The 11,797-nt window shown below is 38.1% G+C and overlaps 3 non-coding genes across 3 annotated transcripts; all 3 read left to right on the forward strand.

The window, feature by feature from the left end:
• Positions 1 to 3,821: 3,821 nt before the first annotated feature.
• TRNAI-AAU (transfer RNA isoleucine (anticodon AAU)) lies at positions 3,822 to 3,895 on the forward strand. Its single transcript has one exon. It is a non-coding gene; the product is annotated as a tRNA-Ile (tRNA).
• Positions 3,896 to 7,321: 3,426 nt separating this feature from the next.
• Positions 7,322 to 7,395, forward strand: TRNAI-AAU (transfer RNA isoleucine (anticodon AAU)). Its single transcript has one exon. It is a non-coding gene; the product is annotated as a tRNA-Ile (tRNA).
• Positions 7,396 to 8,121: 726 nt separating this feature from the next.
• Positions 8,122 to 8,195, forward strand: TRNAI-AAU (transfer RNA isoleucine (anticodon AAU)). The gene has a single exon. It is a non-coding gene; the product is annotated as a tRNA-Ile (tRNA).
• Positions 8,196 to 11,797: the final 3,602 nt, after the last annotated feature.

Genomic DNA, 11,797 nt, shown 5'->3' on the forward strand with positions numbered 1-11,797 from the left:
ATTTAATAAAACGGTCAAAACAAATCACACATACACATATATGGTATCCCCGCGATCGTAACAACTTGACCAATAAAATGAACACATTAATTAAACCGCCGGATGAACGGCGTCCAAAGAAAACGCAAAAAACAACGGCAAAATTCTCTCTTTTCTCCCATTCCCCCCATAAAAAATAAAATAAAAGTTCATCTATAAGTCCTATGTACCCCAAAATAGTACTAATGAAAACTACACATTGTCCCGCAAAAATCAAGCCCACGTACGGCCACATCGACGGAAAAATAAAAAAATGACGGCTCTTGGAACGCGGCGATGCAAAAACAAGTAATTTTTTTCTAAAAGGGTTTTTATTGTGCAAACGTAGAAAAAACATATAAAACCTTTATACATTTGGTATCCCTGTAATCGTGCCGACCCATAGAATAAAGTTAACATGTTATTTACGCTGCATAGTAAACGGCGTAAATTTATAACGTGAAAATTAGTGCTGGAATAGCTGCTTATTTTCAATTCTCTCCTAAAATAAAGTTAATAAAAGTTAATCAATATGTTATAAGCATCTAAAAATGGTACAATTACAAAATACAACTCGTCCCGGAAAAAACAAGCCCTTATACGGCTATATAGACGGAATACAAAAACAGTTACGACTCTTGGAATGCGACCGTGGAAAAACAAAAAATAATCCTTGGTCATTAACGTGCAAAATGGCCCGGTCATTAAGGGGTTAATTACCTTGCTTTCCCTTCTTTGCACGCATTGTAGTTCAGCAATGTCCTTCTCATACACAGGTGCTCAAAACTGTACACAATATTCCATGTATGGTCTAACCGGTGATTTATAGAAATGCAGAGTTTATTGCATGAAATCATCTTAGAGGTCCAATTTCAACCTTAAGGACAAAAATAATATCTTGATTTTGCCTCTTTGTATTCCGATAGTCATAACTTTATTATTTTTCCGTCCTCATAGTCATATAAGGGCTTGTTTTTAGCGAGACAAGTTCTTGTTTTTAATGGCAGCATTTAATGTACCATATAATGTACTGAAAGAAAACTCTTTGTGGGGTGGAATGGAAAACACAAAAGCAATTTGTCCAATGCTTTTTGAGTAGTAAAAATTGCAAGTTTATTTTATTATTCAGGTTAATAGGATATCAATATGAATACACGTTTGCATGTATTTTCTACTGACGTGACGTGAATCTTTGGTGTAAAAGTGGCCGGTTAGCTCAGTTGGTTAGAGCGTGGTGCTAATAACGCTAAGGTCACGGGTTTGGGCCATGGTAGCTCACTTTTGTTACATGCTTGTTACAGAGTTGAATAGTTGATAATATTGAAAAAAGGTCCATCAAATTCAACCTGTAAACCTGCCGTGTTGATCCAGAGGAAGGCAAAAACTGTCTTGGAGTGCATTCCAATGTTGTCATTAGGGGAAAAATTCCTCCCTTACTCCAAATATGGCTATTAGAATAAATTCCTGGATCAAAGTTCCATCTCCAGAATCTGGTACAAATATGATGAAATTTTATATTTTTCAAAAAAACACTTTTCAATGTGGCAGAGAGTTCAATCGTCGAACTGCTCTTACAGTAAAGAATCCCCGTCTGTGATGAGGTCCTTTAATTACCTTGCTTTCCCTTCTTTGCACGCATTCTAGTTCAGCAATGTCCTTCTCATACACAGGTGCTCAAAACTGTACACAATATTCCATGTATGGTCTAACCGGTGATTTATAGAAATGCAGAGTTTGTTGCATGAAATCATCTTAGAGGTCCACTTTCAACCTTAAGGACAAAAATAATATCTTGATTTTGCCTCTTTGTATTCCGATAGTCATAACTTTATTATTTTTCCGTCCTATTTATATTTTAAATTTTATATTTTTCAAAAAAACACTTTTCAATGTGGCAGAGAGTTCAATCGTAGAACTTCTCTTACAGTAAAGAATCCCCATCTGTGATGAGGTCCTTTAACCCCTTAACGCCGAAGGACGGATATATCCGTCCTCAGCAGCTGCTAGTTCGCGCAGGAGGACGGATATATCCGTCCTGTGATCGCGCGGGTACTGACAGTTTACCCACGCGATCAGCGGCAGGAGCACGGCTGTTATACACAGCCTGGCTCCTGCTGCAACTGCCGGAATCGAAGCACGCGCCGATTCCGGCAGTTTAACCCATTAAATGCCGCTGTCAACAGTGACAGCGGCATTTAATGTGTTTGACAGAAGGGGGAACTCCCTCTGTCTCCCGATCGGCGCCCCCGCAAACAAATCGCGGGTCTCCGTCGGGTTTCCATGACAGCCGGGGGTCTAACAAAGACCCCCAGGTCTGTCTTCAGCATCTGCCTGTTAGGCGATGCCAGAGGCATGACCTAACAGGTTGCCTGTCAGTTTTACACTGACAGGCAATAATGCTTTGGTATACGAAGTATACCAAAGCATTATATATGCGATCTGCACATCGCATAGTGAAGTCCCCTGGTGGGACTAAAAAAAAAAAAGTAAAACCGTTAAATAAAGTTTGTGAAAAAAAAAATAAAAAAAATTACAGTCAAAGTCAAATAAAACTACTTTTTTGCCCCAAAAAGTGGTTTTATTTAATAAAACGGTCAAAACAAATCACACATACACATATATGGTATCCCCGCGATCGTAACAACTTGACCAATAAAATGAACACATTAATTAAACCGCCGGATGAACGGCGTCCAAAGAAAACGCAAAAAACAACGGCAAAATTCTCTCTTTTCTCCCATTCCCCCCATAAAAAATAAAATAAAAGTTCATCTATAAGTCCTATGTACCCCAAAATAGTACTAATGAAAACTACACATTGTCCCGCAAAAATCAAGCCCACGTACGGCCACATCGACGGAAAAATAAAAAAATGACGGCTCTTGGAACGCGGCGATGCAAAAACAAGTAATTTTTTTCTAAAAGGGTTTTTATTGTGCAAACGTAGAAAAAACATATAAAACCTTTATACATTTGGTATCCCTGTAATCGTGCCGACCCATAGAATAAAGTTAACATGTTATTTACGCTGCATAGTAAACGGCGTAAATTTATAACGTGAAAATTAATGCTGGAATAGCTGCTTATTTTCAATTCTCTCCTAAAATAAAGTTAATAAAAGTTAATCAATATGTTATAAGCATCTAAAAATGGTACAATTACAAAATACAACTCGTCCCGGAAAAAACAAGCCCTTATACGGCTATATAGACGGAATACAAAAACAGTTACGACTCTTGGAATGCGACCGTGGAAAAACAAAAAATAATCCTTGGTCATTAACGTGCAAAATGGCCCGGTAATTAAGGGGTTAATTACCTTGCTTTCCCTTCTTTGCACGCATTGTAGTTCAGCAATGTCCTTCTCATACACAGGTGCTCAAAACTGTACACAATATTCCATGTATGGTCTAACCGGTGATTTATAGAAATGCAGAGTTTATTGCATGAAATCATCTTAGAGGTCCAATTTCAACCTTAAGGACAAAAATAATATCTTGATTTTGCCTCTTTGTATTCCGATAGTCATAACTTTATTATTTTTCCGTCCTCATAGTCATATAAGGGCTTGTTTTTAGCGAGACAAGTTCTTGTTTTTAATGGCAGCATTTAATGTACCATATAATGTACTGAAAGAAAACTCTTTGTGGGGTGGAATGGAAAACACAAAAGCAATTTGTCCAATGCTTTTTGAGTAGTAAAAATTGCAAGTTTATTTTATTATTCAGGTTAATAGGATATCAATATGAATACACGTTTGCATGTATTTTCTACTGACGTGACGTGAATCTTTGGTGTAAAAGTGGCCGGTTAGCTCAGTTGGTTAGAGCGTGGTGCTAATAACGCCAAGGTCACGGGTTCGATCCCCGTACGGGCCATGGAAGCTCACTTTTGTTACAGAGTTGAAGAGTTGAATAGTTGATAATATTGAAAAAAGGTCCATCAAATTCAACCTATAAACCTGCCGTGTTGATCCAGAGGAAGGCAAAAACTGTCTTGGAGTGCATTCCAATGTTGTCATTAGGGGAAAAATTCCTCCCTTACTCCAAATATGGCTATTAGAATAAATTCCTGGATCAAAGTTCCATCTCCAGAATCTGGTACAAATATGATGAAATTTTATATTTTTCAAAAAAACACTTTTCAATGTGGCAGAGAGTTCAATCGTCGAACTTCTCTTACAGTAAAGAATCCCCGTCTGTGATGAGGTCCTTTAATTACCTTGCTTTCCCTTCTTTGCACGCATTCTAGTTCAGCAATGTCCTTCTCATACACAGGTGCTTAAAACTGTACACAATATTCCATGTATGGTGTAACCGGTGATTTATAGAAATGCAGAGTTTGTTGCATGAAATCATCTTAGAGGTCCAATTTCAACCTTAAGGACAAAAATAATATCTTGATTTTGCCTCTTTGTATTCCGATAGTCATAACTTTATTATTTTTCCGTCCTCATAGTCATATAAGGGCTTGTTTTTAGCGAGACAAGTTCTTGTTTTTAATGGCAGCATTTAATGTACCATATAATGTACTGAAAGAAAACTCTTTGTGGGGTGGAATGGAAAACACAAAAGCAATTTGTCCAATGCTTTTTGAGTAGTAAAAATTTCAAGTTTATTTTATTATTCAGGTTAATAGGATATCAATATGAATACACGTTTGCATGTATTTTCTACTGACGTGACGTGAATCTTTGGTGTAAAAGTGGCCGGTTAGCTCAGTTGGTTAGAGCGTGGTGCTAATAACGCTAAGGTCACGGGTTTGGGCCATGGTAGCTCACTTTTGTTACATGCTTGTTACAGAGTTGAATAGTTGATAATATTGAAAAAAGGTCCATCAAATTCAACCTGTAAACCTGCCGTGTTGATCCAGAGGAAGGCAAAAACTGTCTTGGAGTGCATTCCAATGTTGTCATTAGGGGAAAAATTCCTCCCTTACTCCAAATATGGCTATTAGAATAAATTCCTGGATCAAAGTTCCATCTCCAGAATCTGGTACAAATATGATGACATTTTATATTTTTCAAAAAAACACTTTTCAATGTGGCAGAGAGTTCAATCGTCGAACTGCTCTTACAGTAAAGAATCCCCGTCTGTGATGAGGTCCTTTAATTACCTTGCTTTCCCTTCTTTGCACGCATTCTAGTTCAGCAATGTCCTTCTCATACACAGGTGCTCAAAACTGTACACAATATTCCATGTATGGTCTAACCGGTGATTTATAGAAATGCAGAGTTTGTTGCATGAAATCATCTTAGAGGTCCACTTTCAACCTTAAGGACAAAAATAATATCTTGATTTTGCCTCTTTGTATTCCGATAGTCATAACTTTATTATTTTTCCGTCCTATTTATATTTTAAATTTTATATTTTTCAAAAAAACACTTTTCAATGTGGCAGAGAGTTCAATCGTAGAACTTCTCTTACAGTAAAGAATCCCCATCTGTGATGAGGTCCTTTAACCCCTTAACGCCGAAGGACGGATATATCCGTCCTCAGCAGCTGCTAGTTCGCGCAGGAGGACGGATATATCCGTCCTGTGATCGCGCGGGTACTGACAGTTTACCCACGCGATCAGCGGCAGGAGCACGGCTGTTATACACAGCCTGGCTCCTGCTGCAACTGCCGGAATCGAAGCACGCGCCGATTCCGGCAGTTTAACCCATTAAATGCCGCTGTCAACAGTGACAGCGGCATTTAATGTGTTTGACAGAAGGGGGAACTCCCTCTGTCTCCCGATCGGCGCCCCCGCAAACAAATCGCGGGTCTCCGTCGGGTTTCCATGACAGCCGGGGGTCTAACAAAGACCCCCAGGTCTGTCTTCAGCATCTGCCTGTTAGGCGATGCCAGAGGCATGACCTAACAGGTTGCCTGTCAGTTTTACACTGACAGGCAATAATGCTTTGGTATACGAAGTATACCAAAGCATTATATATGCGATCTGCACATCGCATAGTGAAGTCCCCTGGTGGGACTAAAAAAAAAAAAGTAAAACCGTTAAATAAAGTTTGTGAAAAAAAAAATAAAAAAAATTACAGTCAAAGTCAAATAAAACTACTTTTTTGCCCCAAAAAGTGGTTTTATTTAATAAAACGGTCAAAACAAATCACACATACACATATATGGTATCCCCGCGATCGTAACAACTTGACCAATAAAATGAACACATTAATTAAACCGCCGGATGAACGGCGTCCAAAGAAAACGCAAAAAACAACGGCAAAATTCTCTCTTTTCTCCCATTCCCCCCATAAAAAATAAAATAAAAGTTCATCTATAAGTCCTATGTACCCCAAAATAGTACTAATGAAAACTACACATTGTCCCGCAAAAATCAAGCCCACGTACGGCCACATCGACGGAAAAATAAAAAAATGACGGCTCTTGGAACGCGGCGATGCAAAAACAAGTAATTTTTTTCTAAAAGGGTTTTTATTGTGCAAACGTAGAAAAAACATATAAAACCTTTATACATTTGGTATCCCTGTAATCGTGCCGACCCATAGAATAAAGTTAACATGTTATTTACGCTGCATAGTAAACGGCGTAAATTTATAACGTGAAAATTAATGCTGGAATAGCTGCTTATTTTCAATTCTCTCCTAAAATAAAGTTAATAAAAGTTAATCAATATGTTATAAGCATCTAAAAATGGTACAATTACAAAATACAACTCGTCCCGGAAAAAACAAGCCCTTATACGGCTATATAGACGGAATACAAAAACAGTTACGACTCTTGGAATGCGACCGTGGAAAAACAAAAAATAATCCTTGGTCATTAACGTGCAAAATGGCCCGGTCATTAAGGGGTTAATTACCTTGCTTTCCCTTCTTTGCACGCATTGTAGTTCAGCAATGTCCTTCTCATACACAGGTGCTCAAAACTGTACACAATATTCCATGTATGGTCTAACCGGTGATTTATAGAAATGCAGAGTTTATTGCATGAAATCATCTTAGAGGTCCAATCTCAACCTTAAGGACAAAAATAATATCTTGATTTTGCCTCTTTGTATTCCGATAGTCATAACTTTATTATTTTTCCGTCCTCATAGTCATATAAGGGCTTGTTTTTAGCGAGACAAGTTCTTGTTTTTAATGGCAGCATTTAATGTACCATATAATGTACTGAAAGAAAACTCTTTGTGGGGTGGAATGGAAAACACAAAAGCAATTTGTCCAATGCTTTTTGAGTAGTAAAAATTGCAAGTTTATTTTATTATTCAGGTTAATAGGATATCAATATGAATACACGTTTGCATGTATTTTCTACTGACGTGACGTGAATCTTTGGTGTAAAAGTGGCCGGTTAGCTCAGTTGGTTAGAGTGTGGTGCTAATAACGCCAAGGTCACGGGTTCGATCCCCGTACGGGCCATGGAAGCTCACTTTTGTTACAGAGTTGAAGAGTTGAATAGTTGATAATATTGAAAAAAGGTCCATCAAATTCAACCTATAAACCTGCCGTGTTGATCCAGAGGAAGGCAAAAACTGTCTTGGAGTGCATTCCAATGTTGTCATTAGGGGAAAAATTCCTCCCTTACTCCAAATATGGCTATTAGAATAAATTCCTGGATCAAAGTTCCATCTCCAGAATCTGGTACAAATATGATGAAACTTTTACTTTCCCTTCTTTGCACGCATTCTAGTTCAGCAATGTCCTTCTCATACACAGGTGCTTAAAACTGTACACAATATTCCATGTATGGTGTAACCGGTGATTTATAGAAATGCAGAGTTTGTTGCATGAAATCATCTTAGAGGTTCAATTTCAACCTTAAGGACAAAAATAATATCTTGATTTTGCTTCTTTGTATTCCTATAGTCATAACTTTATTATTTTTCCATCCTCATAGTCATATAAGGGCTTGTTTTTAGCGAGACAAGTTCTTGTTTTTAATGGCAGCATTTAATGTACCATATAATGTACTGAAAGAAAACTCTTTGTGGGGTGGAATGGAAAACACAAAAGCAATTTGTCCAATGCTTTTTGAGTAGTAAAAATTGCAAGTTTATTTTATTATTCAGGTTAATAGGATATCAATATGAATACACGTTTGCATGTATTTTCTACTGACGTGACGTGAATCTTTGGTTTAAAAGTGGCCGGTTAGCTCAGTTGGTTAGAGCGTGGTGCTAATAACGCCAAGGTCACGGGTTCGATCCCCGTACGGGCCATGGAAGCTCACCTTTGTTACATGCTTGTTACAGAGTTGAATAGTTGATAATATTGAAAAAAGGTCCATCAAATTCAACCTATAAACCTGCTGTGTTGATCCAGAGGAAGGCAAAAACTGTCTTGGAGTGCATTCCAATGTTGTCATTAGGGGAAAAATTCCTCCCTTACTCCAAATATGGCTATTAGAATAAATTCCTGGATCAAAGTTCCATCTCCAGAATCTGGTACAAATATGATGAAATTTTATATTTTTAAAAAAAACACTTTTCAATGTGGCAGAGTTCAATCGTCGAACTGCTCTTACAGTAAAGAATCCCCGTCTGTGATGAGGTCCTTTAATTACCTTGCTTTCCCTTCTTTGCACGCATTCTAGTTCAGCAATGTCCTTCTCATACACAGGTGCTCAAAACTGTACACAATATTCCATGTATGGTCTAACCGGTGATTTATAGAAATGCAGAGTTTGTTGCATGAAATCATCTTAGAGGTCCAATTTCAACCTTAAGGACAAAAATAATATCTTGATTTTGCCTCTTTGTATTCCGATAGTCATAACTTTATTATTTTTCCGTCCTCATAGTCATATAAGGGCTTGTTTTTAGCGAGACAAGTTCTTGTTTTTAATGGCAGCATTTAATGTACCATATAATGTACTGAAAGAAAACTCTTTGTGGGGTGGAATGGAAAACACAAAAGCAATTTGTCCAATGCTTTTTGAGTAGTAAAAATTGCAAGTTTATTTTATTATTCAGGTTAATAGGATATCAATATGAATACACGTTTGCATGTATTTTCTACTGACGTGACGTGAATCTTTGGTGTAAAAGTGGCCGGTTAGCTCAGTTGGTTAGAGCGTGATGCTAATAACGCCAAGGTCACGGGTTCGATCCCCGTACGGGCCATGGAAGCTCACTTTTGTTACATGCTTGTTACAGAGTTGAATAGTTGATAATATTGAAAAAAGGTCCATCAAATTCAACCTATAAACCTGCCGTGTTGATCCAGAGGAAGGCAAAAACTGTCTTGGAGTGCATTCCAATGTTGTCATTAGGGGAAAAATTCCTCCCTTACTCCAAATATGGCTATTAGAATAAATTCCTGGATCAAAGTTCCATCTCCAGAATCTGGTACAAATATGATGAAATTTTATATTTTTCAAAAAAACACTTTTCAATGTGGCAGAGTTCAATCGTCGAACTGCTCTTACAGTAAAGAATCCCCGTCTGTGATGAGGTCCTTTAATTACCTTGCTTTCCCTTCTTTGCACGCATTCTAGTTCAGCAATGTCCTTCTCATACACAGGTGCTCAAAACTGTACACAATATTCCATGTATGGTCTAACCGGTGATTTATAGAAATGCAGAGTTTGTTGCATGAAATCATCTTAGAGGTCCAATTTCAACCTTAAGGACAAAAATAAAATCTTGATTTTGCCTCTTTGTATTCCGATAGTCATAACTTTATTATTTTTCCGTCCTCATAGTCATATAAGGGCTTGTTTTTAGCGAGACAAGTTCTTGTTTTTAATGGCAGCATTTAATGTACCATATAATGTACTGAAAGAAAACTCTTTGTGGGGTGGAATGGAAAACACAAAAGCAATTTGTCCAATGCTTTTTGAGTAGTAAAAATTGCAAGTTTATTTTATTATTCAGGTTAATAGGATATCAATATGAATACACGTTTGCATGTATTTTCTACTGACGTGACGTGAATCTTTGGTGTAAAAGTGGCCGGTTAGCTCAGTTGGTTAGAGCGTGATGCTAATAACGCCAAGGTCACGGGTTCGATCCCCGTATGGGCCATGGAAGCTCACTTTTGTTACATGCTTGTTACAGAGTTGAATAGTTGATAATATTGAAAAAAGGTCCATCAAATTCAACCTATAAACCTGCCGTGTTGATCCAGAGGAAGGCAAAAACTGTCTTGGAGTGCATTCCAATGTTGTCATTAGGGGAAAAATTCCTCCCTTACTCCAAATATGGCTATTAGAATAAATTCCTGGATCAAAGTTCCATCTCCAGAATCTGGTACAAATATGATGAAATTTTATATTTTTCAAAAAAACACTTTTCAATGTGGCAGAGTTCAATCGTCGAACTGCTCTTACAGTAAAGAATCCCCGTCTGTGATGAGGTCCTTTAATTACCTTGCTTTCCCTTCTTTGCACGCATTCTAGTTCAGCAATGTCCTTCTCATACACAGGTGCTCAAAACTGTACACAATATTCCATGTATGGTCTAACCGGTGATTTATAGAAATGCAGAGTTTGTTGCATGAAATCATCTTAGAGGTCCAATTTCAACCTTAACCCCTTCCCGCTCCTTGACGTACTATTACGTCATGGCAGCTGTATCGTTCGCGCTCCATGCCGTAATAGTACGTCTCAGGAGTAACGGCCGTTTCGGCCGTCCTCCCGACACGTACAGGAGCTGTGACGCTGCTGTCTTGTTCAGCAGCTGTCACAGCTCCTACAGCGGGGACCGATCGCTGTGTCCCCGCTGATTAACCCCTTAAAAGCCGCGTTCTATAGAGATCGCGGCTTTTTAGGGGTTAAGCTGCCATCGCCGGCCTGCTACGCGACAGCGGCCGGCGATGGTGACTATGGCAACCGGACACCAAACAATGGCGTCCGGCTATGCCATAGACGGAAGCCTAGTGGGTCCTGACAACGTCAGGACCCACTATGCTTGCTGTCAGTGAGTAGCTGACAGTTCTAATACACTGCACTACGCATGTAGTGCAGTGTATTAGAATAGCGATCAGAGCCTCCTGCCCTCATGTCCCCTAGTGGGACAAAGTAATAAAGTAAAAAAAAAGTTAAAAAAAGATGTGTAAAAATAAGAAAATAAAAGTTTTAAAAGTAATAAAAGTAAAAGTCCCACTTTTTCCCTTATCAGTCATTTATTATTAATAAAAATATATAAACAAACAAATAAACTATACATAATTGGTATCGCCGCGTCCGTAACGGCCTGAACTACAAAATGATTTTGTTATTTATCCCGCACGGTGAACGCCGTAAAAAAAAATATTAATAAACCGTACCACAATCACAATTGTTTGGTCACTTCACCTCCCAAAAAATGGAATAAAAAGAGATCAAAAAGTCACATGTACCTAAAAATGGTACTGATGGAAAATACAGTTCGTTACGCAAAAAATAAGTCCTCGCACGGCTTTATTGATTGAAAAATAAAAACGTTCTGGCTCTTAGAATTATGTAACACAAAAAGTGAATGATTGTTTACAAAACGTATTTTATTGTGCAAACGCCATAAGACATAAAAAAAAACTATAAACATCTGGTATCGCCGTAATCGTATCGCCACGCAGAATAAAGTTAATATATCATTTATAGCGCACGGTGAATGCTGTAAAAAAAAAAGTATACAAAAACAATAGTAGAATTGCTGTTTATTAGTCACCACGCCACCTAAAAATGGAATAAAAACTGATCAAAAAGCCGCATGCACCCCATGAAAACTACAATGGATTCCTCAAGGGGTCTAGTTTCCAAATTGGGGTCACTTTTGGGGGGTTTCCAATGTTTTGGCACCACAAGACCTCTTCAAACCGGACATGGTGCCTAATAAAAAAG

Source organism: Rhinoderma darwinii, chromosome 3 (genome assembly GCF_050947455.1).
Source record: "Rhinoderma darwinii isolate aRhiDar2 chromosome 3, aRhiDar2.hap1, whole genome shotgun sequence".
NCBI classification, from domain to species: Eukaryota; Metazoa; Chordata; class Amphibia; order Anura; family Rhinodermatidae; genus Rhinoderma; species Rhinoderma darwinii.